At 43.1% G+C, this 27,407-nt stretch overlaps 1 protein-coding gene across 5 annotated transcripts in view; it reads right to left on the bottom strand.

Annotated features, from left to right (window-relative positions):
- LOC129528932 (cyclin-J-like protein) overlaps window positions 1–27,407 on the bottom strand; it is a 164,971-nt gene that overhangs the window by 51,454 nt on the left and 86,110 nt on the right. Inside the window, exon 7 of one of the 5 annotated variants that reach the window (XR_010134594.1) lies at window positions 24,369–26,144. The exons of the other annotated variants lie outside the window; for them this stretch is intronic. The gene's annotated coding sequence lies outside the window, so the exon portion shown is untranslated. Of the gene's footprint in view, window positions 1–24,368; window positions 26,145–27,407 lie in introns of those variants that run through there. 5 annotated transcript variants of the gene reach the window in all.

Raw genomic sequence — 27,407 nt, 5'->3', positions numbered from 1 at the left:
TAGTATCTCTCTTAGATACTATAAACAATATCATGCGGTGTACACACAGGGTATACTCCCACTTTGATATTAGGAATAATATCTTCTTTAGATATTACAAATAATGTCACAGGATGTACACCACTGTGATATTGGAAGTAATATCTCATTCGGTATTACGAATAATATCACGAGGTATACACCTATGTGATATTAAAAGTGATATCTCCCTTAGTAGATATATGAATAATATCATGAGGTGTACACCCACTGTAATATTAGGAGTAATACCTCGCTTAGATATTACAAATAATATCATGGGGTGTACACGCACTGTGATATTAGGAGTAACATCTCCCTTATATATTATGAAGAATATCACAGGGGGTGTACACACAGGGTGTTTCACCCCCCTTAATTATTACTAATGCTATCACAGGGTGTACACCCACTGTGATATTAAGAATAATAGCTCCCTTAGATATTATGAATACGATCACAGTGTGTACACCCACTGTAATATTGGGGTAATATCTTTTTTCAGATATTATGAATAATATCACAGGGTATATAGCCACTGTGATATTAGGGGTAAGATCTCCTTTCAGATATTACGAATACTGTCACAGGGTGTACACCCACTGTGATATTTGGAGTAATATCTCCTTTCGGATATTATGAATGATATTACAGGGTGTACACCCACTGTGGTATTAGGAGGAATTTCTGGCATTATTTCCAGATTAATTGAGAATTACAGGGCCCTCTTTATTCTTCCCCAGTCATCTGCCAAATTGCCAGAGAAGCTGGAACATCTCCAATTAAGAAATCTTGGCCGGGCGCGGGGGCTCACGCCTGTAATCCCAGCACTTTGGGAGGCCGAGGCGGGCGGATCACGAGGTCAGGAGATCGAGACCATCCTGGCTAACACAGTGAAACCCCGTCTCTACTAAAAAATACAAAAAATTAGCCGGGCGTGGTGGCGGGCGCCTGTAGTCCCAGCTACGCGGGAGGCTGAGGCAGGAGAATGGCGTGAACCCGGGAGGCGGAGCTTGCGGTGAGCCGAGATTGCACCACTGCACTCCAGCCTGGGCGACAGAGCGAGACTCCGTCTCAAAAAAAAAAAAAAAAAAAAAAAGAAATCTTGCAGTTTTGGAGATAATATTCTTTTGTTCATTCAGCCTCCAGCATGGAGACAACCTTGCGTGTATGAACACAGGTGGGCCCATGAGGCACTCACCCATCTTACCACTACCAATTACTACTTCAAAAGTCCTAATTCAGTGGTTCAGTGTCTTCTTTCTGGCTTACGATAGTCACAGTCTTTGTCACTAAAAATATGTGCTTCTTCCAGCACCTGCTGTGTCCCATGTCAAATGGCCCCATCATCATCTCTTCAGGAAAGGTGTTCCATGAGGATCACTGGAGGACAATGAGGGAGATACAGACTTGAATGGTTTTATTTGTCAAAGCTGAGGCTCTGCTGACCTTAGAGTTTCATTAAAGTTGGAAGATACATTTTGACAACTCACAGAAGGCATGAAAAATAGGTGCTTCCTGGAGCAGTGGGTTGGATAAGGGTATTTTACATAAATTTTCTCTGGGACCCATGATTATAAATTTGCTAAACCAAGTGACACACACTGGGTCACAATGGAACTCCTCCCTTTTCTTTGTTGTCCACTTCTCACCAAGGCATGAGACTCCAGCTCCACCACACCTCTGTGACCTCTCCTCCTAATTTCCCCTGATGCTGCTCAGCATTCATTACCCCCTCCAGGTTGACTACAACGTGCTGGGCCGTCTAACCTCGTGTCTCTCCTAATTCATGCTAACTGATGGCACCACAGTGCAGTTTGGAGGCTGGGTGTCTTGGGAGAGCGGGAAGTGCAGCATCTTACTGTGTTCTATTGTCATTTTTGTTTGCAAACCATTTCAGTTCTCCCTGTAAGCCTTCTGGAAATTAACAGCATGGGAGATATAAATTCATATATTGGGATTTCCGTTTGAGAAAAACTTCCATAAAAGATGTATCCAAACATACAAGAATGAAACAAAGCTTGCTGCTTTGGTGTTAGGGACTGAATTGTGCTCCCTTAAAATTCATGTGTTGGAAGTCCTAATCCGAAGTAACTCAGAATGTATCTGCATTTGGAGATAAGGTATTTAAAGAGGTAATTAAGTTAAAATGAGGTCATTAGGGTGGGCTCTAACCCAGTATGACTGGTGTCCTTATAAGAAGAGGAGCTTAGGACACAAACACACAGAGAAACCCTGGGAAGCCACCTGCAAACCAAGGAGAGGGGCCTCAGGAGAAACCAAAGCTGCCAGCACCTGATGTTGGACTTCCCAGCCTCCAGAACAGGAGAAAATCCATTTCTACAGTGAAGCCACCCAGTCCGTGGTATTGTGTTACAGCAGCCCTAGCACACTAAGCCACATAGTAATTTTTAATGTTGCAAAAGCCAAATAGTGACTAGAAGCCTGATGTTCAAGCTGATTCAGGGGAAATTATCCTCTTCATCACACTTTGTTCAAGGCCACAAGGCCCTGACCCAGACTCTTTATTCACATAAATCCCCTCCTCTGTGCCCCTTCTTCCTCTGCCAAGAACTTAATGATGTTTGTTCTTACAGCCACTGCCTTTATATCCTTCCTATGGCACCTAGTCTTCCAACCTGACACCTAAGCTTAATGTGACCTGAAAAGAGGAGGGACACACAGACTTGCACGTTCATCCTGAGGGGCAGGAATTCTGAAAGGACTAGAATGCCTGGGAATTTGGGTAGCCTAACTGATACTGTTGTGAAATATGTATTTTTAAGATGATGAGAACTCATCTAAAAGCTCATTTCTCACTCCAAGTCTCACAGTTCATTGTAGAATCTGAATGTTATAATAGAAAGGGACTGAATTAAGATGAGAGAAGAGACAAGGGTGAAGGATGGGCAGAAAGGTAGAGCTGTTTGAAGCCATTCATTGGTTCAACACACATTTGAGTCCCCACCATGTGTAGGAGCTACAGGTATGGTGGAGAGCAAAAGCAACACAGTCATTGCCTTTGGGGAGCTTCTGCACACATAGGAGATACACACATACGTTTGTACATATACATTGCAATATGCAATCACAAACTGTAGGAACTTCTATGAGGAGAAAGTGCCAATGGCTTTGAGAGTGAGCTCAGCGTGATCTGCTCTGGTATCGGGGGCAAGGAAGGCTTATCTGAGCAGGACCTCTGAGTTTGTGCCACATGGAATCCATGGTCTCTTAGCTAACACTCGCCCCACTCTACTTCCTCCTTCAGGCCAGAAGCCTGAAGACTACATTTTCCAGACTCATCTGCCAGCTGATTATGCTCATAGGAGGCACTGGCAGGATACTGGAAAGTAGGAGGCAGGGAGAAGCCATGTGTTTTCTTGATTCTAGCAGTGACAGCAGCAATAGCAACAGCGATAGTGACAGCAGTGACAAAAGCAATAATGGTGGTGGTGGTAGTAGTGCCAAGAGTAACTGAGAGCTCTTGAGTTCCTCCTTGGGCAGTCAAGTTCCAGCAGCAGCAGCCTCAGCAGCACAGCGGTCATGGGCTCTGGTGACATGGTGTTCGCTTCTGTGCACTCAGCCCTAGAGGTGGAGTGGCGTCCTAAAATTACCAATCTTTGAGTCATTTTGCCTTCCTCTTTGTTCTCCCACCATTCCAAAACCTCTGTTACCAATTTCCTGAATTGAACTCCCTATTTTAAAAAGATAGAGCAGTTTTGCTTCCCTGAATAAACAAAATATTCCTAAAATAGCTCCAGGAAACTGATTCAAAGATAGGATCTGGGATTGATTATCTGAGTTGGCGTGCATGAGATGATGACCTCAATGCCAGTGGAAAATAAGATACTGGTAGTCCATGGGATGCTGTAGCAAACTGTTAGTTAAATTATCACTGCTGACTGCTTGAGATGAAGTGCATATGGAAGGTAAGGCTCCCTTCTCCCTGTGGAGACCAAGTGGTGATTGCAACTATTTTGGAGGGAGCAATAAATACAAAGACTCTAAATGAACTGACTGTTTCTGAATGCACTGGTGAGTTCACAGAAAGAAAACTAGAAACTTAGGGTTTAAATATCTCAGCTAATGCCATGGTCCAAGAACCAAAAAGCTTTGATAACAGCACAGAAAGAACCTCTTATCTCTTAACAGCCAAAGAGCCAATTTAGCTAAAAAGACAGACCTAGAATCTGATCCTGTAGGTTGCAGAATTATAATGAACAGACCCACCCAGATCTCTTATGTGACCTATGAGTGTATAATCAATCAACCAACCCAGTTACTGTTGTAGGTCTTGGGTATAAAAGTGAACCAGACCAACAGTACTTCTACCCTCAAAGAAGTCCACACAAAGATCTGGAAGAAAGGTATTCCAAGCAGATGAAAGAGCAAGTGCAAAGCACTGAAATGGAGTCAGCTTGGTGTGTGCAAGGGACAGAAGAAATGTCATCCTGGAATGCAGTGCATATGGAGGAGAGTAGAGGGAGGTAAGGCCAGGGAGACAGGCAGGAAGCAGGTCTGGCAAGGTCATTGCAGGCCATTGTGAAGAGTTGTTTTTTTCTGGTCTAATAAAAACCATTTGGAAGTGCTAAGCAGGTGGTGTAATGCAATACAATTCTGACACTAACCACCCAGAGTCAGCACTGACTCCACAAGCCAAAAGGCATGGTCTCCAACGGCACTGTCCCTATTTAGGCACCAGCTGCAAGTTTGAGGGTCTTCAGACCACCCACACTTCTGACCAACTAGCTACAAATTCTAAGATTTTCATGGCCCCCTCAGGTTTGTTAATTGTTAGAATGACTCACAGAACTCCTGTGAACTAAAGTACACAGGAGAGTACTGGTAATTACAGTTTTATGATAAAGGATACAAATCCGAAGCAGGCAAACAAACAGACACACAGGGCAAGATCCAGAAGGATCCCACACATAGAGCTCCTGTGCCCTCTTTCCCCATAGAATCAGGACGTGTCACCCTCCCAGCACCAACCAGGAAGCTCCACTAAAATTCTGTGTCGAGTTTCTATTAGAATTTCGTTACCCAGGCATGTTTCAATGAATTATTGGCCCACATGATTAGACTCAATCTCCAGCTTCCCTCCCCTCTCCAGAGATCCGGCTGATATCACATAGCTCAAAGCTCCAACCTTCTAATCTTATGGTTGGTCTTTCTGACTCAGCCTACCCACATCCTGAATCTTCTCATTCGCAGAAGCTGTCTAGAGGCCTAGCATGAGTCACCTCATTAGCATAAGCAATCAGGACCCACCATGGATAACAAAGACATTCTTATCACTTGGAAAATTCCAATGGTATTAGAGTCTCCATGCCAGGAACTAGGACAAAGACCAGAGAAATTATTATACAATAGCAGGAGAATATAATAATCTGAGTTAAATTTTAGAAAGATCACTGCAGCTACTATATGGAGGGGTTGACGAGAAGAGGCAAGAGTGGAGCTTACAGTGGCATTCTAACTGGACTGTTCGTAGGAAGACACCTTGGCTGTCTTTGGGCTGCCTAGTCTCTCTTGGTCCATTCTCCAAACCTGGTTCCTAGCCTTCTCATTGATCCTATGAGCTACATCATATCCTTAGAGTAAATATTTTCTGCTAAGTTAACTAGAATTTGTTTCTGCTGTTTTCTACCAAGTACTCTATTACATATTCTCTTTCTCTTTCTACCATGAGGCTGCCATAGTTTCTCTTCCACAAAATAGAATGTGGCTATTCTATTTCGTGTTCCTAAGTCACATGTCCCATCTTCAGACACCCACACTGGTTTTCAGTTCCATTTCCAAATTCCTAGGGAAGAGAGTTTGATCATTCCATTTTAGGTCATAGGTACTCTGTTAGTCCAATCAAGTGTGGCTAAGAAAGCAGGGTCATGTAGTACAAAATCGTTGCTAGGGCTTCACTGCCCAAAATTATTGTTATGTAGAATAAACACCCCAAATGTTGCTTCCTACAAATAGATGGAATTTAGGTAGCCAAGGAGGAAAAAGAATGAATTTTAAGAAGGAAAACATGAATTGATGATGCATAGAAGCTGGAATGGTTGTGGCATTTTCAAACAATAGGAAAGATTCTGGCCAAACCAGAGCAGAGGCATCTGATAGGAAGTGGAGGAGGTGTGGGCTTGACTGGGAAGTGTGAAGCCATTCTATGGAGGCCCTGAACATCCGGCAGAAAAGTTTCAACGTGTGAAGAAAATTGGAAGCCACTGGACTTGTCTTGGCTGGGGAAGATTCTGAAAGGTATTATCTAAACAGCAGTAGCAAGTTGAATTGGAGGGGCCATGAGTTTTGGAGTTCATTGGAGGTGATGCTTACAAAGAGTGAGAGACATTAAGATTTTTTAAAAATAAGATAAGATACAGTTGTTTTCCATGTATGGAAAATGAAAGAGAAATAAATCATAGTTATGCTCACAAAATTAATGACAGAGTACCATGAATTGCAAAGCTATAAACACCCAATTTGTGAATCTCCTCTAAAAAAGAATAGCCAGTTGCATACAGAGCTCTTTCTGTGCTTGTTCCTCTGGTAGCCTCTACCCTTTGAGAAGCAATAGCATGGCTTGGGACTGCAAAGAACTCTCAAATCTAATGAATAGCTTCTTTCTTCTTTAGGAAATCATGCATTTTTGCTGACTCAGCTCAGGGTAACCACTATAGGAAATTTATTTTTAATATGCATGCACATCCTTTTTAAGGGCCTTTTCTCCCTCTTTCCTCTTATCTAACTTTTGCTCAATTATCTCAGAAGAAAATGTCCCATTTTGTCCCCTTTTTCTTCCATTTGTAAGCCAAAGAAAAATGACCCTAATCATGTATGATAAGCCTAAAGTAGTGCCAGTGATACAACCATATGAGGAAAAAGGAAAGCCATAAATTTGGAAGTAACACTTAATGTCATAAAGAGCCAGTAGCATCAAATTAGAAAGTCCTGGAAAGGTCCCAAATTTCCCTTCAGAATCTCCACCACGGTACTCATCTATATTTTCAGCCCTTAATTAAATCTGCTTTCCGCTGTGCTTTTCATTCACCATTTAGTAAAAATGAAAACCTTTCTTAATAAATTTCAGAGATGGGAGATTAAATTACTTACATACATGCCAATACGGCAATGGAATTTTTTACTTAATTTTTTCTTGTAAATACATCATATGGCATCAATATAAATGAGTATGAATGACTTTAGTGGGCTAATCTGGGTACCCACCTGCATTTATAATACCATTTTTATAAGAAAATGCGTTCTATCTTCAAGCAAACAGACTTGCAGGCTGATTTCTGGAAATCTAGTTTTCGAAAGTTGAACACTGTTTAATTCTATAAAAATATTCTAATGAGAAATGCAAAATTGTATAATTACTTTAAGTATGAAATTGTATAATTATTTTAAGTCCAATAATGGAGAATTCCAACATGCAAGTTTAATGCATGTGACTTCCTTTTCTCACCACTTAATTGGTTTTGGTAAGCAGCCAGTTCTTTATTTGTTGTTCTTAAGCTGTCATTACGAATTCTGCTAGCTTACAGAGTAAAAAAAGATGAGCTGGAGGTAGGGGTTTGGCTGCATGAGTTTTCTAAATATATTTATTAATGCTTCTTAAATTATCTTCAAAGCTGGGTATCTCCCTCAGTTTGCAGCATCTTGTCACTTGGTTTAGAACCACGATCTCACTTTAATGTCCATATAGCCAGATGCAGCCGCATTTATTTACATTTTTTAAATGAATGAAACTCTTAACTTGTTGACATATTGGAGAGTCTAAAAATGTCCCATTTAAACTCATCCTCACGACTACATCCGCATGGGTGGCGATTGAATTAGCCCCACTTTGTAGCAGAGCTGAGTTTCAAGAGAAATGTTTGAGTAAAATTGAAGGGTTTAGAAAGCCTTATTATTGGGTGACACAGAAGAAACTACTTTGGTTGCATTTCAAGTTTCCAACTGAAATTTCAAGTCAGGGCCATGAGACAAAACCACAGGAGCAAAATGAAACGAGAGTGCAGCTGCATTTCCATGTAAGTTGGCCCGTAGGATACTTCCCCAGGAACTAGATGATTTTCTTTTGAACTTTTAGCTACGGTGAAGAAAGATCAGAAATTTTGAAGCTATGAGACATACTTCAAGGCCAGCCTCCCAATTACCCACGTTGTGTGCTGTGAATAGTACCCATTCACTCATTGATATTTATTGAGAGGCTTACTATGTGTAAAGCTCTGTGTGATCAATGTTACACGAATACAGAAAGGAATAAAATTCAGTGCACCCTCAAGGAGCTTACAATCTGGAGGGAAGGCAATTAACTATAATATAAAGCATATAGTACTTCTCAGAAGAAGTACTAGAATAGAAAATAAGCAAAATATAGAAACAGAATACAGAAAGACAAAGTTCAAAATACAGAAAGACAAAGTAGGGAATGATTAGTTCTAACTAGGTGGCACAGGGAAAGGTAGAGAGGTGGGTCTACCTCTCACAGATAGCATAAGCAAAAACATGGAGGTATGAATGGCATATTTAGTGAAGGGCAAGTAGTGCAGTATGGCCAGTATGGGGCAGTGACCAGCATGGTGCATAAGGAAGGCATAGGGTAGGTTGGGACTGAATCCTAGAGCGTTGTAAAGTCCCAGCCTGGAACTGAACCACGTATCTTGGAGAGCAAGGAGCCACTGATGATTCTGAGGAGGTAAAACTATCTGACCTGGATCAGAGAGAAAGATAACTCATGCAACAATGAAGAAAAGTCGAAGTTGGAAATTTGATATGTCATGAAGCTACTGAAATAATCCATAAGAGTCAAAAAGTACTTAAATTATAGCAGAATCAAGGTATTGGACTGGGAAGAAAGTTCAAAGGAAGAAAGGACAGAACTTGGCAATTGATGATTTGGATGTCAAGAGACCCTGGAGTTTAAAGAGAATGGAGAACAAGAAATGGAAGACGACTGAGGCTTCTGGCCCAAATGAAAGCAAGGGTAGAAGTCCCAATAGCCATGATAAGTAAATACGGCAAGAGGAGCAGTATGCAGGACGACATGTTAAATTAAATGTGCTAAGTTTTAGTTACGGAAGAGAAATGCATGGGAAAATATCCAGGAGACCACTGGAAATCTGTGTTAGCCACAAGAAATTTAGAGGTGAATATAGGTGAGCCCCCTCAGACAGAGAATCTGAGCAGGAAAACATGGGAAGATAAAACTTGAGGAAAGGTACATTTAAACAGTAAGTAGAGGCCGGGCATAATAGGCTTATGCCTGTAATCGCAGCACTTTGGGAGACTGAGGCAGGAGAATCACTTGAGACCAGGAGTTCGAGACCAGCCTGAGCAACGTGAAACACCATCTCTACAAAAAAAAAAAAAAAAAATGTAATTAGCTGGGCTAGGTGGCCATTCCTGTAGTCCCAGCTACTCAGGAGGCTGAGGTGGGAGGATCACATAAGCCCAGGAGTTAGAGGTTATGGTGAGCTCTGATTGCACCACTACATTCCGGGCTGGGCAACACGCAAGACCCTGTCTCTTAAAAAAAAAAAAAAAGAGAGAGAGAGAGAAGAAGGAGGAGGCAGGGAGAATCATAGAGAAGGCATTGTTCAAGATGTAGTAAAGAGGCCGATGTTCTTCCTCGTAGCTAAAGGATGGGGTACTGGGAGGCATGGGGTTTGAAAACTCCACCAAATAAAAGCTCTTCAAGATTGCTACCTGTATATATAGCAATCTCATTCGGTGCTACGACCTCATCAAAGGACTTAAACAGGGTCTCTCCTTAGGAACAGAATTCTGTCCCCAAGCTCTCCTCCACACTCCTAAGAGACTCATCTTGGTCAGACAGTTATGGTGCAAAAAACTACCACATTCCTGAGACTCTTATGGGATGAATTAAGCAGAGAACGAATCTAGAACTTGGTAAAGCTGAAGGTACAAACTTTTCCACTTTAATTAACATGTCTGGGCCAGGCGCAGTGGCTCACTCCTGTAATCCTAGCACTTTGGGAGGCTGATGCGGATGGATCACTTGAGGTCAGGAGTTCAAAACCAGCCTGGCCAATATGGTGAAACTCCATCTCTACTAAAAATACAAAAAAATTAGCCAGGCACGGTGGCGCCTGTAATCCCAACTACTCGGGAGGCTGAGGCAGGAGAATTGCTGGAACCTGGGAGGTAGAGGTTGCAGTGAGCCAAGATCGTGCCATTACACTCCAGCCTGGGTGACAGAGTGAGACTCTGTCTCAAAAAAAAAAAATAATAATGTGTCTGATTTCTACTCTACTCCACTTCATATCCTGGGTCCTCTACCTTTAGTTGAGAAAATAAAGTTCCTTTTGCTTATTATGGATGGTACTGACAATAAATAGTCACACACTATCTATCAGTTAAGCTGAAATTCATCCAGCATCTCCCTGTATCCCAAACTAAATGGCTGTTATTGTTCTTATAATTGCTGCTGCTACTGTTATACATTATATATGCATATAGTGCTTTATACGTGTGAACCAAAAGTATCTGAGACAGGTCTCGATCAATTTAGAAAGTTTATTTTGCCAAGGTTAAGGACACACCCATGACACAGCCTCAGGAGGGCCTGACAATGTGTGCCCTGGTGGTTGGGGCATAGCTTGATTTTATGCATTTAGAGAGACATGAGACATCAATCAATATGTGTAAGAGGTACATTGGTTTGGTCTGAAAAGGCAGGACAACTCAAAGCACGGGGGCAGGGGCTTCCAGATCACAGGTAGGTAAGAGACAAATGGTTGCAGTCTTTCGAGTCTTTTATCAGCCTTTCACTGAATACACGATTTACATGTGAGGGGTGGGTAGAGGAATGATCACTTAGCCTCAGTGCATCTGCAGTTTTGCATAAACAGTAAGGCAGAGAAAGCAATCAGATATGCATTTGTCTCAGGTGAGCAGAGGGATGACTTTGAGTTCTGTCCTTTGTCCCGCAGTTGTGAAGATCAGCTATCAACTTACATTTCCAAAGTGAAATTCAACAGAACCGTTTTAGGGTAAAGATCTTGAGGCCCACAAAAATTTCCTTGTGGGCAAATTGTGATGAGATATGTAGTGTTTTTTCCTTTTTAAAAAATCTTTGTAGCTATCTTATTTAGCAATTAAATGGGAGGCAGGTTTGCCTGATGCAGTTCCCAGCTTGACTTTTCTCTTTGGTGTAGGATTTTGGGGTCCCGAGATTGAATTTCCTTTCACAGATGCGACCATCCCTTGCCCATGCGTTGATTCATTTGCTCCTCACCACAATCCTGTAAGGAAGACACTGTTTTGCCCTCTCCAATTCTCACATTCAGAAATTCCTTACACTAATCTCTTCCCTCAGGATTGAGTCCAGTCATCTTCCCAAGTCTTTCTCCAGCACTTTCTCTCCACTAACTGGAATCCCCCTCACCTCTTTTCCTTTAATATGATTCTTTCTTTCTAACTTTGTCCCTAGTCAGTGTCTTTCTTCAGACAATCATTGCCTCTGAGCTAACAAGACCACTATTGTCTATCCCATTTTGTTTCATCTGTCCCATCTCTGCCCCGTCACCTTGGAGCATTAAAGGGCTCTACATTATGACTTAGCATTTCCCACAATTAAAACAATTATGGGCCAGGCACAGTGGCTCATGCCTGTAATCCCAGCACTTTGGGAAGCCAAGGTGGGCAGATCACCTGAGGTCGGGAGTTCGAGACCAGCCCGACCAACATGGAGAAACCCCATCTCTACTAAAAATACAAAATTAGCCAGGCATGGTGGCACATGCCTGTAATCCCAGCTACTCAGGAGGCTGAGGCAGGAGAATCGCTTGAACGCAGGAGGCAGAGGTTACGGTGAGCTGAGATCACGCCATTGTACTCCAGCCTGGGCGACAAGAGTACAACTCTGTCTCAAAAAAAAAAAAAAAAAAAAAGACAACAATTATGACAGCTTTTTCCCACAATTAAAAAAAGGGGATGCCACCAAAATGCAAATAGGCTTGAAAGGGAGACTTTTTCTACTAGGCATATCCTTGGAAAGTCAAATCAAAGGTGGGGCGGGGTAGGCTGCTGACAGATGGATCCTTGCCCCATCTGACATTGTCAGGACACATTTCCCATCCTCATCCTTGCTGGGGACCCCAATTTTGTCCACTCTTCTTTGCACCCCAGGGAGGCCGACTTTTACAACTACATCCACAGGTTCCTTTACCCTCCAGCTTCTGGTTAAGGGATGTTAACAAAAGAGCCAGAGGGCGAGAGAAAGAGCAGGTGTTTATCTTCTAGCTCCCTCCCTGCCTTGCTGCAGGTGACAGCGGTCCATGCCTCTACAGAAGGCCACAGATCCCACTAGGCAGCCATATCCTGCGGCCACACTACCGCTGTCCCCAGCTCTGGGAATAGGCCCTTTACCTGCCTCCTTCATGCCTACAGGTGGATTTAATGGCACCCACTGTTACCAGCCCCAGTGGCAGCAGCCCTCCCTTGCATCCTTGGTGCTTCCCTTACCCCTGTTCACATCTTTGTAGTGTCCCTTCATTCCACTCTCCTCGGTTACTACATTTGACAGTGACCTGCCAGACAAGGTCCCTGCTAGAGACCACGCAGTTCCCCACACCCCTGTTATGCCATCAGCCGCTGTAAATCCTTTCACAGTAATTAATTTGCTAAGTCAATTCAGTTGAGTACAGTAACATTAGAAAATGAAACTTCAGACACGTTAACCTTGAGGAAAGGGACAGTCCGTTTGTTTCTCAGTGATGCTGTAACAAACTACTATATGTTGGATGGTTTGAAACAACATAAGCTTATTCTCTTGCAGTCTGAAGTCTGAAGTCAAGGTGTCAGCAGGGTCATGCTTCCTCTAAAACCTGCAGGGGAGGAGGCTTCCTCACTTCTTCTAGCTCCTGGTGTTTGCTGGCACCCTTGGCTGCAGCTGCAGCCCTCCTCTGTCATGGCATGGAGTTCTCCCTGCGTGTCTCTGTCTTCTCTTGATGCTCTCCTTGCCGCGTCTACGTCCAGATTCCCCTCTTCTTATGAGGACATCAGTCCTATTGGATTAGGGCCTGCCCTAATGACCTCACCTTAACTTCACTTAATCTGCGAAGTGCTTATTTTCAAATAACATCCCATCTGAGTTGCTGGGGGTTAGGACTTCAACATATCTTTTTTGGGGGAAGACACAATTCAGCCCAGAACAGACAGATGTGGAAGTATAGGCCGGTAGGTGTCTATGAGTACCTGGTGTTTCTGAAGAGGCTGAATCTGCAAGGCACACTGCCTACAGCTGATGAGTACCTGCCAGGGTGGCACCTGCACCTGCCACTGGGGGATTGGCAAGAGGTACTTAGGAAAAACAGACCAACCTCCGGGACTTGTTCATTGTGGATCAGCCCCTGTAATGCGGCTGTGAAAAGGTGAGGAAAGTAATGTGTCAAGTTTGTAAAAAACTTGAGGGGGTGCAGGTGGAAGACACTGTCTGTGGTGATATATGATCATAGCAGCTATGTTTAGACTCTCCTGTTATAGAAAAGGACTCCATGTTCATGCTAGTCTCACCACTGATTTTTTCCATGTTTTCTCTGCTGAGTCCGTTACTGCTTCTTCCAAAGACTTTAACTCAAGAAAAATAATCTCTGTTCTAAGACCACAGACTTGCTGCTTGGGTGTTCCAAGCTGGCAACTGGTATTTTTAACAGTCATTTTTTATAGAATCGAGAGATAAAAATCTGGGGACATCTATAGACAGATTGAAGATCTAAAAGTCTTAAATCCCAAATTACAAACCATAATCCTCCATTTCCTCACCCTATAAAGTCAACTCCCAGCATTTTGATGAACAAATTTTACCATCCTGGGTAAAGCATTTTCCAGACTCCACCAGACATTTCAGACTCTCAGTAGTCTCAAACATTTACACTCTTCATATCCAATCACATGTCATCCATTTCATACATTCATTCAACACACAGTAATTTGCTTAGCAGATGTTATAGTTGAATTGTGTTCCCCAAGAAGATATGTTCAAGGGTTTTTTGTTGTTTTGTTTTATTTGAGACATGGTCTCGCTCTGTCACCCAGGCTAGAGTGCAGTGGCATGATCATGGCTCACTGAAGCCTCAACCTCCGGGGCTCAAGCAATCATCCCACCTCAGCCTCTGGAGTAGCTGGGACCACAGGCATGTGCCACCATGCCCACCTAATTTTTGTAGTTTGTGTAAAGACGGGGTTTCAGCATGTTGCCCAGGCTAGTCTCAAACTCCTGGGCTCAAGCGATCCACCTGCCTCAGCCTCCCAAAATGCTGGGATTACAGGCGCAAGCCACTGCTCCCAGCCTATGTGCTCCCAGCCTATGTTCAAGTTTTAACCCTCAGTACCTGTGAAAGTGACCTTATTTGGAAACGGGAACTTGCCAATGTAATCAAGTTGAGATGCGGTTAGACTGAATTGGGGCAAGCCTTGATGCAGTATGACAGGTGTCATTATAAAAAGAGGAGAGGAAACACAGGGACAGACATGCAGGGAGAGCTCCACATGATAACAAGGCAGAAACTGGATGAGGCAAGAAAGGCCACGGATTACTAGCAGCACCAAAAGCTAAGAGAAGGGCACACAACAGATTCTCCCCTCGAGGCTTCAGAGAGAACATGGCCCTGCTAACACCTCGATGGCAGACTTCCAGCCCCCAGAACTATGAGATAATACGTTTCTGTTGTTTTAAGCCACCCAATTTGTGGTGATTTGTTACAAAAGTACTAGAAAAGTGATACAGCAGATAGACTCTTAAATTCAGCCAGACTGTCCTCTCTCTGATTTTTTTTTTTTTTTTTTTTGAGACGGGGTCTCACTCTTCAGAGCTCATTGTAATCTTGAACTCCTAGGCTCAAGCGATCCTCCCACCTCAGCCTCCCAAGTAGCTAGGAATATAAGGGCGCACCACTACTCTCAGCCAATTTTATTTTATTTGTTTTTGTAGAGACATGGTCTTGCTCTGTTTCCTATGCTGGTGTCTCTGATACTTTAATCTGTAACCCAACTCTATGACTTTGCCAGAGCATTTTCCTCTATTTGGAATTCTCCTCTCCACCTTTACAAATCAACAAAGTCTAACCTTTTCTCACAGCCTGACTCAGGTTTCTCTGTTCCTTGAAGCTTCCTGAATGATGCCAGCCCACATAAATTTCTCCTGAATAGACTCACATAATATTTATTATATAAATGATGCTATTTAGTCCTTCATTATACCCTTTGTTTTATTGTCTTTGCCACCACTTCTCTACTGAATCTTCCTGAGCCTCAATGTCCTCATCTGTACAATAGGAATAATCTAAACTCACAAGGTGGTTGCAATGGTTAACTTAGATAATATTAAGTTGAACCACATAAAGCTGCGAAACAGTCAACCTGATATATATAAAGTCTTTACTACAGCATTTAGCATTAGTAGATACAAATTGGTGATGGTATTATTCCTGCAGTTATTCTTGACTCCACTTAGTTTTATCTCCTAGATCATTTAAAAGGTCTTGAAAACAAAAATATTTCTATTATCTGACATTGTGACTATGTTAGGTAGACTCTATTCCACTTAATTTAGCAAATGTTAATAAATACCTGTTGGTTGTCCTATGGGCTCCAAGCTAGATCTCAGGCCCAGAATCCAACCACTTCTGCCCACTTCCAGTACCACCACCCAGATGGGAGCCGCCATCACCTCTCACCTGGATAACTGCAAGAGCCTCTGCTGGTGCTGCTTCCACTTTGCCCTCGACAAGGTCTGTTCCTAACGCAGTTATGAGAGCGGTCCTCTTACTTGTCACATCATCCCACCCTTCTTCTTCAAACCTTCCACAGGCTCCCCCATCTCAGACTAAAACCCAAAGCCCACAAGGCCCTCTGTGCCCAGACCTCCTGTTTTCTGTCTGACCTCATCTCCTGGCTCCAGACACTGGGTCTCTGTGCTGTTCCTCACACTCTCTAGAGCCTTTGCACGGGAAATGGTCGTTTGTGGCTCTCTCCTTTACCTTCATGGAAAAACCTACCTTGATCGCTCTATTTAAAATTGCAATCCACCCATATCCCGAGTTCCCACTCCCCTTACCCTCCTCTATTTTGTCTTTCTGCACCATACCTTATAAGTACATCTTTATTACTATAGATCTATTACTTATTGTCTGACTTCCCTCCCACCCCACCGTCTACCTTTCCTTACTAGAATACAGGCCCCACAATGGAGGAATCTTTGTCTTTTTTATTCTTCAACCCAAGTACCTAGAACACCAGCAGTCAGGAGCAATAAATGTTTATAGAGTGAATGAATGCCTTCTCTCGCCTCTCTACCATCTCCCCAAATAGACTTCCTCCACTTCGTTTGTTTTATTTGTGCCAATTGTCTCTCATCTGCCTCTGTGCTGCAGACCCTCTCCTGAGCTCCAGCTGCCCACCTCAGTCACTTGGATGCCTCACAGATGGGTCCAGAACTCACACACATATTCTCCGCAGTGCAGTTAAATTCATACTTTGAAATTCAAATCCAATCATGTCACACACCCCTGCTAAAAATCCTTCTATTGCTTCCCGTTACTCTTAGGATAAAGACTAAAATTCTTTCATTCTCTGCATAACCTGGTTCCAACACATCTCCATTGATCTACAATCCTCCCTTGACTCATTCCAGTTGTCTTGGCCTTTCAACTCTTCAAAAGTACCACATTCCCTATGACCTAGAGCTTCACTTCGCTAATTCCACACTCAGCTTTAACACTGCTCTCCCTAGAAAGCCTTTCCAGACACCGTAGGTGGGGTCTTCCTATCTTAGACCCCTGTATTATATAAAGGTACACAGTGCACCTCTTCATAACATTCAGTAGAGTGACTAATGACTCACTGAGTCCCTGTTTTCCCCATAGAGTTCCAGGCTTCATGAGGGCAGGGTTCATGCCTGTCATCTTCCCCACTGTACCCCCAGTGCCTAGGGCAGTATTTGGCATACAGCAGGTATTTATTAATGGTTACTAAATAAATGAAGAGACTGATGTGACTACAGCTGGAATACACTATTCTCTTTCTCCACTCTCACATTCCTGAATCTTTCTCCTTGATGTCTCCAAATCAACATGATAGGAAGAGGAAATTGGAAGACGAAGAGAGGCCCTACACCCTGAACCCCCAATTCCATGCCTAGGAAGTCTGCCCTATTCAGCTAGCCCAGGAAAAGTTTTATTTTATCCTAGGGGGCAAAAAAGGAGAGTCATGGAATGATGTGATGGAAATAATGCTGGGTTTACAGTAAGAAATGTAGGGTTTAGGCCACACAGTGGCTCACGCCTGTAATCCTAGCACTTTGGGAGGCCGAGGCAGGTGGATCACAAGGTCAGGAGATCGCGACCATCCTGGCCAACATGGTGAAACCCCATCTCTACTAAAAATACAAAAATTAGCCGCACATGGTGGCAGGTGCCTGTAATCCCAACTACTTGGGAGGCTGAGGCAGGAGAACCGTTTGAACCCAGGAGGCAGAGGTTGCAGTGAGCCAAGATCATGCCACTGCACTCCAGTCTGGCGACAGAGCAAGACTCCATCTAAAAAAAAAAGAAAAAAAGAAAAAAAAAAAGAAATGTAGGGTTTAAAATTCCAGCTCAGCATCTTGAGAGCTGTGTAGTTTTGGATGTGTCTCAGCCTCACTCCTTTCATCTGTAAAGTGTGGATACTAATCCCCACTTCACAGCCTTGCTGTATTAAATGTAATACTGTGCATGAAAGTGGTTCCTAAGCTCTAAAGCCTAGAACACACAAATTTTAGTTAATATTGATAATGATAACCTAGGAGTAATTACAATGGAACAGCCAAATGCAATTTGAGACTTGACTAATGGGACTTAATTTACTCTGTACATAATAAATAATTGAGAAATAATTCCTGAATGGAGGCACATGGAAACTGCACAAACAAAATATAATACTACATGATGATTTACACAAACAAGATGTTACAGCATATTCTCTAGTCCCCTCCAGCATTCCTCCTGGAAACGACCTTACCTTGGGACCCAGGGAACTGCAGAGCATGCGTTTGGTGAAGCTTTGCCCAGGTTCCAGACTTCCCAGAAGTGCAGCCCTCCCTGCCCCAGAAGGCAGACTGTTTTCCATGCCTCCACAGCATGATGTAAGGGCAGCAAACAGCAGGTGCTCAGCAATGCCAGTACATAGCAAGCGCTCAGCAATACCAAGCTGGTTCCCCTCCATGGATCTTCGGGTCCATGTTGGCCAAAAAGTCTTGGTTCCCATGCCTACATCAGCATGTAAAAATTCAGGACAAAGTCTGTAACCCCTCGTTATGTCCATTACACCTACAAGGGCATGAAGGTACAGCCCATTATCAGAAACAAAGTCTGACTTTTAGCAGGTTAGGCCTAACTAGAGTTCAGAGGAATATACAAAGCGTTTCTTCATTTTCCCCATGGAGTCCCTTATCAGTTCCCACTCACATGAGCACTGGAAAATAACCTTCCCTCTCTGCCTCCCCACCTCGTATGTCCTATCCTACCAACTGCCCCCATTAGCATTTGAGTTTCACCTGGAAGGCGCAGCATAAGTTCACTAGGGTTGTGTGTGAATCTAGAGGAGGCTATAGGTCCTTCTGGTCATTCGGAGCAGTACATGTCCAAAACAGCCCTCTCTTTTTGCTAATATTGACTACTTTGATAGCATCCTTGTGTCACATCAAAACCCCCGGCCTGGTAAGATGGAATAATATAATTATGCATCCCTCCACTGCTCATACCTGAATATTTCTTCTCTTGTACTTTATTTTGAATTCATCCTCTCTTGCAAAGATGCTGATAAATATCCTGCAGGAGCTGGATTTTATGCAAAAAAAAAAAAAAATTTAAGATGCTGCTAAATAAATTAACTGCCAGGCTGACACAGATTGTATCAAAGTGGAAACTGTGTCTCTGTGCCAATGGATGACTGGATACCAGTGTAACACAAACAAAGTAAGAACAAAGCCGAACAGCTGCTCTGAACTTACAAACTTAAACAAGCTGGAAACCAAGATGCAGGAGGCCACCTGACCTATGACTCACCCTGCTTTCCCATTTCTGGTGGGAGCAGGGAGAGCTGCCTGGGGGAGGCTGCCCCGGCCGACTCGCCCTCGCAGTGTCCATCTCCTCTTCCCCCAAATGGTACACAGGCCATGAAATAGTGATGCCAGCAGTCTGCCTACCATAGGCACGTGGGCAAGGTCTCTCAGGAAGACAGCAAAGAACCTCAACATTCTCCAAATTCAATTCTTAATCCCACCATTAGCTTCCTAAATGACCACGCGCAAGTTGGGTAGTCTCTAAAATGTAGGATATTTGTGATATGCTCCACATGGGACATTGTCAAATACATTATTATTGTTCATAGGTTTCAGGTAATTCTTTTTAAAAATGAATTTGTGTTTATATTGTGACCATAAAATATAATCATGTAGAAAAACAACACATAATCATTATAGAAAATTTGAAAATACAAAGGAAGAAAACCCAAATTGCCTGTAACTCTATGACCTAAATGTAACTACTATTAGCACCAGGCATTGGCCAGCTGCCGTGGCTCATGCCTGTAATCCCAGCACTCCAGGAGGCTGAGGTGGGAGGATCACTTGAAGCCAGGAGTTCAAGACCAGCATGGGCAACAAAGCGAGACCCCCAACTCTCTAAAAAATTTTTTTTAATTTTCTAGGTGTGGTGATGCCCACCATGGTACCAGCTACTCAGGTGGCTAAGGGAGGAGGATCCTTTGAGCTCAGGAGGTTAAGGCTACAGTGAGCCATGATCACACCACTGCACTCCAACCTGTACAATATAATAAGATCTTGTCTCTTAAAAATACATAAATAAATAAGTAAATAAAATTTCAAAAAAATAGGCATTTTGTTAATTTTCTTTTATTGTTTTAGAGACAGAGCCTTGCACTGTCACCCAGGCTGGAGTGCAGTGACATGATCATAGCATACTGCAGCCTTGACCTCCCAGGCTCAATCAATCCTTACACCTCAGCTTCCCAAGTAGCTCAAACTACAGGCATGTGCCACCAGACCTGGCTAATTTTTTGTATTTTTTATAGAGATGGGGGTCCTGCCATGTTGCCCACTCTGGTCTTAAACTCCTGGCCTCAAGCAATCCTCTTACCTCAGCTTCGCAAAGTGCTGGAATTACAGGCATGAGCCACTGCACCCAGCCCAGGATTTTCCTTTAACTCTTATGTGTGTGTACATATACAGATACAGATCCAGCTATTCAGATATACTTTAAAAGAAGTATTATTATTGTATAGATATAGATATATGTATATGCATATACATATATAATTTTGATACTTTTATATTTGTAATTGACACAATTATATATTTATTGGGTACATACCATTGTTTTGATGCATCTAATGTACAGTGATTAGATCAGGGTAATTAGGATATCCATCATCTCAAATATATTTTTTTTTACAAACTCTATATATGTGTCTTGTTTTTATTGCCTAACATTGTATCCAAGCCAATTTTCCATGACTTTAAAAGTCTTTTTAGAAACTACTTTGCATAAAATTCTGCATAAGATTCCATCGTAGGGTTTTAGTAAAATCATGTTGTGCTATAAATACAGAGTGGAGCAACTGGTAGCAAAGTGTTCATCAAACAGCCTGATATGAGCACATGCCAGCCCCTGTTTTAGGATCTGCTGCCTTAGTGACACCCATCAGGCAAAGTTCACAATTTTATTCAACAGCCGTTTCACTGGTGCTTTTGTGAAGTGAAGAAAATAAAGTTTCCTGCAGTAAGAAACAGTATTTTCTCTCTTTCTGGAATTAAAAAATTACCTTAGTGGCTCACACAATTCCTTGAACAGATGGGTGATAAATGCAGTTATTTACAATGTCAGTAGGGCACAGGATTGACAGCAGGCTAGAGCCCCTGTGATGCCTCCCTCAGCAGTACAAGCCCCTGGTATGCAAGATCCGTGCAGGGTTCATCTTCATGTCCCCCCAAGCACCTGTCCCCCACACACTTTGCATATACACACAGTGAGCACTCACGCTCATCAAGTTTTTTCAGCCCTGTCTTAGTCTGTTTCGGCTGTGACACTGTCGGATATTTGTACCCGCCAAATCTCAGGTTGAAATATAATCCCCGATGTTGGAGGCGGGCCTGATGGGAGGTGAGTGGGTCATGGGGCTGGAGCCCTCATGAATGGCTTAGTGCTTCCTCGTGATAGTGAGTGAGTTCTCATGAGACCTGGTCGTTTAGAAGTGTGTGGCCCCCTCTCCGCTTCTCTCTTGCTCCTTCTTTCACCATGTTATGTGTAGGCTCACACTTTGCCTTCCACCATAATTGGAAGCTTCTAGAGGCCTCCCCGGAAGCAGAAGCCATCGCTATGCCTCCTGTACAGCCTGCAGAACCATGGGCCAGTTAAACCTGTTATAAATTACCCAGTCTCAGGTGTTTCTTTGTAGCAATGAAAGAATGACCGAATACAGGCTGCCATAACAAAATGCCTTAGACTAGGTAGCTTATAAACAACAAAAATTTATTTCTCAATGGAGATAATTTGTAATACTGAGACCTAAAGCCCTCCAAATACATGCTGCATTGCAAAAAATAAATAAATAAATAAAGTGAATCTGCTCTCCCACCCCCAAAAAAGAAATCTATTTCTCACCATTCCAGAGGCATGAAGTCCAAGATCAGGCACGAGCAGCTCTGGTGTCTGGTGGGAGCTCTCTGCTTCACAGATGGTAATTTGTTGCTGTGTCCTCACATGGCACAAAGGGGGAAAAAGGCTCCCTTCAGTCTTTTACGAGGGCACTAATCCCATTCATGGTTCATTAGTTTGCCCTCGTGGCTTAATCACTTCCCAAAAGACCCAACTTCTTAATACGATCACATTGGGGATTCAGTTTCAAATATGAATTTGGGGGGACACCAACATTCAGACCCTAGAAAGCACCTACTTTTGGCCTGGTTAGCCAGATGGGGAGGAGGAGTTTTGACTTGAAGTGTTGTAGGAGGATAAAATTCATACATTTGTAACAGAAAAACCAGCAAATGTAACTGTAGTTAAGTGAATCTGCTGTGCTCCCATTCTGGTCTCTGATCTAGAGCACATACATGTGACACAGTGCCCAGCTGAAGCAGAGGATGAGAGAGAACCCCGCAGAGCTCACCAGGCATGGTGATACCTTAGTGGTAGCACATAGCTCAGGCAAACCCTTCAACATACCCTCAAGCAGCACAAACTCCGTTCTCCAGTGTATGGCGGGCCTGTCCAGTGCCTCCTTAGAGCATCTCTGTCTCCTGGCTCCTCTGCCTGGCCAGTTTGTAACTTTTATTCTGTATTTCCTGGATCTTATTCTGATACCCCCATCTCCTCAGCTTTTGGCTCCTTCCGTTCGTACTCCCAGGATTCCATCCTTCCCTAATCTCACTGTTTCACCTCCTTGTGACTCAGACTGAATCTAATACACATCCCTGACCCTTGAACACCACAGATCTTGCTATATTCCATGCTATCCTAGGCCCAAGGGTGATGGCCCACAAAGCTACTGCCTCCACCCCCCATTTCCTGGGTAGAACACACTGCTGTTACATGTGCATGTAGAGCAGAAAATACTGCCATCATTGTGGCATCCATGCATCAGTGAGCTGGCTCAGCTGGAAATCCACAAGGACACACCCTGACTGTGGAAGGTCTGATGCTCTTCACTTGGGAGGAGGGGAAAACAAGCTATGTGGACCTGAGCAATGAATTCCTGATATGGACTGCTCCCAAGCCTTGGATGCCAAAGCAAGGAAATGAAAGAATATACTCAACTAGGTCTTCCCCTACTGGGTTAATGCCTGCAACTTAGGCATTTCAGTAAAAGCCACTCTCCTTTCATTTAGTTAAAAGTTGCATGACACCAAATATATGCAAAACACACGGAAGCGTTTGTGCATTTCCCATAGCTGGTCGCAATTACAAGATTCTCAGTTGAAAGTTTCAGAAACCCAACTCATGTGATCTCAAGCAAAATATGAGATCTGTGGGGTCCATGCAACTAAAACATACAGGAGGGTAATTGCCATGAGAGCTTAGATTAGAACATCAAACTTGGTCTCTCTTTTTTTTTCCTGCCTTGTTTTCATCTTGAATGGCTACATTTAGGCGGATACTTCCTATGTAATGGCAAGCGAGGACCCAACAGCTACAGATTTATATCCTATAGTCTAACAGCATCAGTGCAAAGGGAACTCTTCTCTCCCAGGAGATTCTCAAACGTTCTGGAATCCGATCTCATCGCTTGGGCTCCTGGTCTGAGTCACTTGCCTATCTCTGAATCAACCACTGTGATCAAGTGAAAGGGATAAACCACACAATCTCGGTTGGGAAGACATTGTTTCTCCAAAAGAAAATCAGGGAGCTATTATCATAAGAGGAAGAAATTGATACTTGAAGGCAAAAATAACAAATACACCCAACAACCCACCCCTTGGCTTCTCATTTTCTATACACATCCTTCTTTGCATTTGTTCAATTTCAGTAATATCCCTACCTAACACAATGCAACTATACTACATACTTTCAAAAACTAAGTCATTCCCTCTACAGTCATAGACAACCCAAAATTATGCCCCTGTTTTTGCACCCAGCTCCAAGACCAAGATCTCAAGGTCATACAGATATCTATCAATGTGATCTGTACATAGCAATTCATAGTTTGATACCCTAGAGGCTAAATGATAAATGTAAACCACCCCATCACACTCAGTATATAAGACAGAAGAGAAAATAGCAGAATATAACAGAATTTCCCATTTGGAAATGAGAAGGGGAAACAGCCTACTGTGATCACCAGTCCTTTATGTACATCATGGTCTGTTGGACAAGAACAGCAAGGACTCACACTAGCAGGGGACTGAGGTCCTTGACCAGCCGATCTGACAACCCTGGTTCTGCCCTCTGAGAGGGTCCCCTTTGCCAGTCATCCTCCATTTCCACATCTGAGGTGGGACCCTGGGAGGATCCTTTAGTGACCCATTTCCAGATGGTGCAGATTTGGGAGCAGGGGTTTACCTTGGGCTGACCAGATGCCCTTTTTAATCATGCTGGGAGTTTTCTGGCAAAGCAATTCCCTAAGAAGTTTATAACTTAGTACTTTTTCAGTCCATTTGCATCTGGTCATTTCATGGGACATTAGGCAAAGCAAGAGACAGTGTCCTCATCTAGACTCTGGCCTGGGAGTTTTGTTTCTTAGCAGCAGCCTCAGGGCTCCATCCTCCTTCTCAGCTTAATGGCCTCCACTTTAACCTCTGCATCAGTGAAATTCAAACTACAGCCTGGAATGGGGAGGCCCTACTAATGTGCCTCTTGCCCTGCAGCTCAGGGATAATTATTATTTTAATGAATCACTGATTTGTACTCTCACAGCCATCTCTTCCTCCATAGTCTATGATTAGGAGACTTTTTAACATTTTTATTGACATGTAACACACGTATAGAGAAGTGCAGAGATCACACATCTTACAGCCCACACACATCATCATCACAAAGTAAGCACCTCTGTGTAACCATCGCCAGGTCGAGAAATAGAACAAAACCAGGACCTCAGAAGCCCCTCTTTTCCCTTTCCTATCACCAACCCTTTCCCCTGTCCTCAAAGGTCTCCATGCACTTGAGTTCTAACACCATATATTCATTTTGCCTGGTCTTGAATCTTACATAAATGAGACTCTATGGTATTTCATCATATCAAGCTTCTTTCACTCAAAATTATATCTGCAAGATTCTTTCATGTTGTTGCACGTAGCAATAGTTTGTTCTGTGTATTTACAAAGTGTTCATTGCAAAACTACACCACAACGTATTTACCCACTCTGCTGTTGATGGGTATTCAGGTTTTCTCAATTTGGGACTATTACAAACAATGTTGCTAAGAACTTTTTTTTTTTTTGAGACAGGGTCCCTGTCTGTCACCCAGGCTGGAGTGCAGTGGCCCAATCATAGCTCACTATAATCTTGAACTCCTGCACTCCAGCGATCATTCTGCCTCAGCCTCCCAAGTAGCTAAGACTACAAGTACACAGTACCATGCTCATCTAATTTTATTTTTTATTTTTTGTAGAGATGGAGTCTTCCTATGTTGCCCAGGCTGGTCTCAAATTCCTGGTCTCAAACAATACTCCTGCCTCAGGTTCCCAAAACACTGGGCTTAAGGGCTTGAGCCATGGCGCCAAGCCAGCACATTTTTTGTGTTTTTTCTTACACATACGCACACATAGACCTAGGAGTGGAATTGCTTTGTAGTAAGATATGCATACATTTGCCTTTAATAGATAATGCCACACTGTTTTCCAAAGTATGTGGGCCTCTTTATACTCCCACCAGCAGAGGATGAGGGTTCCAACAGTTCCACATATTCATTAACACTGATATGATCAGTTGTTTTTTTAGGTTTTAGCTGTTCTCCTAGAATGTGTAGTGGCATCTGCTTGCTGTTTCCAGGCATGTCCCTGATGACAGGTGAGGCTGAGCACTTTTCCTGTTCATTGTCATCTGTTGTGAAATGCCCTGTCAATCTCTTCCTCTCACTATTCTATTGAACTGACTGTCCTGTTCTGATTTACTGATTTATTTGCTGGAGTTGTTTGTGTATTCCAGATAGGAGCACTTTACCAGTTAGACACGCTGCGATACCTTCTCCCACCTGTGGCTTGGGCTTTCACTCTGCAGTGACAACTTTTGATAACCCCGAGGATGGTTGTCATCTGTCCTGGAGGAGTCAAAATCGGACTCCAGCTCCTTCCCAATTTTATTAGTGTCTTCTATTCTGTATCCAGTGTCTCTGTCTTTGCTGGAATGAGCTTCATCATGTAACAGAGAACTCATTTTTTCCAACCCTGCAAAGTACAGTGTTGTCTGGCTCTCAGTTACCAAAAGAGAAAGGACTTCTTTTATCAAAGACACATTTTTCTTCTTTTTTAACTTTCAGATGATAGAAGCTTGTCTTTTTCTCATAGGAACTCACTAAGAACTTCAGGAAGTAGCCTACACACTCCACAGCCTGACAAGTTCTATCAAGTACTTTAACGATCCAATCTCCAATGGCACATGCTGTGAGTCCTAAGGGAGAACAGGCAACAATTTAATATGCTTTATCAGAGCATAACAAAGACTGCCAACTTTTTAGCCAGGGATAGGAGACCTTTATTGCCTTCCATTCTACCTGCAATTTGCCAATCCACATTTTAGGGTCTATTACTTGTAACACTCCATTGCTAGGTACCATTCCTGTCAGTAATCTTTTGCAACTCAAACTAACTTACATACAAAAGAAAAAAATAAGGTGGGGGATGAGGGAAAGATTTATTATGTCATGTAACTGAATCATCTGTCACAGCTGCATACTGGTCTCAAGCAATTTCATTTGGACCAAGTTTCTCACCATCTCTCTGTTCTCCTCTCCTCATTCCTCTACCACCCCTTTGTGTCAGCTCAATTCAGTCATCCATTCATTCATTCAGGTAGGTAGGCAGGTAAAATAGCCCCCAACAATTCCAGGCTAGCATGTTATCTTTTCAGACACCCCAGGTCAGGGAGAACTTGTCTTTCCCAAGAGTTCCAACCAAAGTCCTGAAATTAAACCTCACTGACCTGGCTCAGATCATGTGCTCACACTGGAATGATGGACACAGAGGCCCCTTCACACCCAAAGAAAACCCAGTGTGTGTTTCTGAAGGAGGCACAATGGAGACTGGGCAGGTGAAAACAAAAGGTAATCTCGACAGTTATTTACTAATTGAAAGCATCTTAAAACTTGTGACAACCCCTATCATGTGCCTACCCAATATTCATCTTCCTTACCCCTTCTTCCTGGCTGATAGAATCTCAATTTCGCTTGCTTGGCAATATGTCCAATTTCAGGGCATGAATCATAACCAGTCTAAACCAAGGACAACATGCACACTCCCCTTGTCCAGATTATTTAATGGGTGAATTTATAACGCTCTCTGATCAATAAGATGGACAGAAAATCGACTTGGGTGGTGATTTTCCTTCCCAAGTGGAGGGGAGGTTTATACAGACAGCCCACTTGCTGTCCTGGCCACCTCCAAGCCTATTCCCAGTTCCTGCCTCTGGATGGATTTGCATGTGGACGTGATGCCTGGAGCCACAGCAGCCATCTTGTGGACTGTAGGGGGAAGGTGGAGAGAATAGCAGAGATGCCAAGTTAGTGCCCTGACGACATGGAATTACTGATCCAGATCCAGAAATACCACCTCCAGGATGCTTCTTCAGAATGCAGTATGTATAAAGCCATTGGTTTTCAGGCTTTCTGGTTCTTACAGCTGTGTATACTCTAACTCTCCCATAACTGTTCTCATA

The sequence above is a fragment of the Gorilla gorilla genome, chromosome 1 (assembly GCF_029281585.2).
Source record: "Gorilla gorilla gorilla isolate KB3781 chromosome 1, NHGRI_mGorGor1-v2.1_pri, whole genome shotgun sequence".
NCBI classification, from domain to species: Eukaryota; Metazoa; Chordata; class Mammalia; order Primates; family Hominidae; genus Gorilla; species Gorilla gorilla.
This window is presented reverse-complemented; position numbering and strand designations above follow the sequence as displayed.